The sequence below is a fragment of the Pteropus vampyrus genome, unplaced genomic scaffold (genome assembly GCF_000151845.1).
Source record: "Pteropus vampyrus isolate Shadow unplaced genomic scaffold, Pvam_2.0 Scaffold2504, whole genome shotgun sequence".
NCBI lineage: Eukaryota > Metazoa > Chordata > Mammalia > Chiroptera > Pteropodidae > Pteropus > Pteropus vampyrus.
In genome coordinates, this window is record NW_011891285.1 from 8,972 (window position 1) to 9,374 (window position 403).

Consider the following 403-nt stretch of genomic DNA (forward strand, 5'->3'; position numbering starts at 1 on the left):
GCCCTAAGCCTGGCCCCCACTTCTTTGAAACTTTGTGACAAGGTCACATTTCCTCCAATACTCATGACCTATTCTCATTTCCATTGACACTTCACTAAAACGGCTCCCAATGTTGACACTCCAACCACCGTGTCCTCGTAACTGTGTGCATGTTCTCTCAGTGTGGGAGCTTCCTCCACGGCTCTCCTGTCCTTTCTCTGAGCTCTCCACACAATCACCTGTAACACCCCTCACAGCAAGTTTGGAATTTTCTAGCAGGCACTTAAAAGTCTCCCACCTCCTACCCATCACCTGCTTCCACGTCCACATGAACCTTCCTCGGTGCTTGTTCCAGCAGCACCCACTTCTCAGAACCACAGTCTGTCTCATGTGCTCAAGCTGCCATCACAATCACCAATGACTG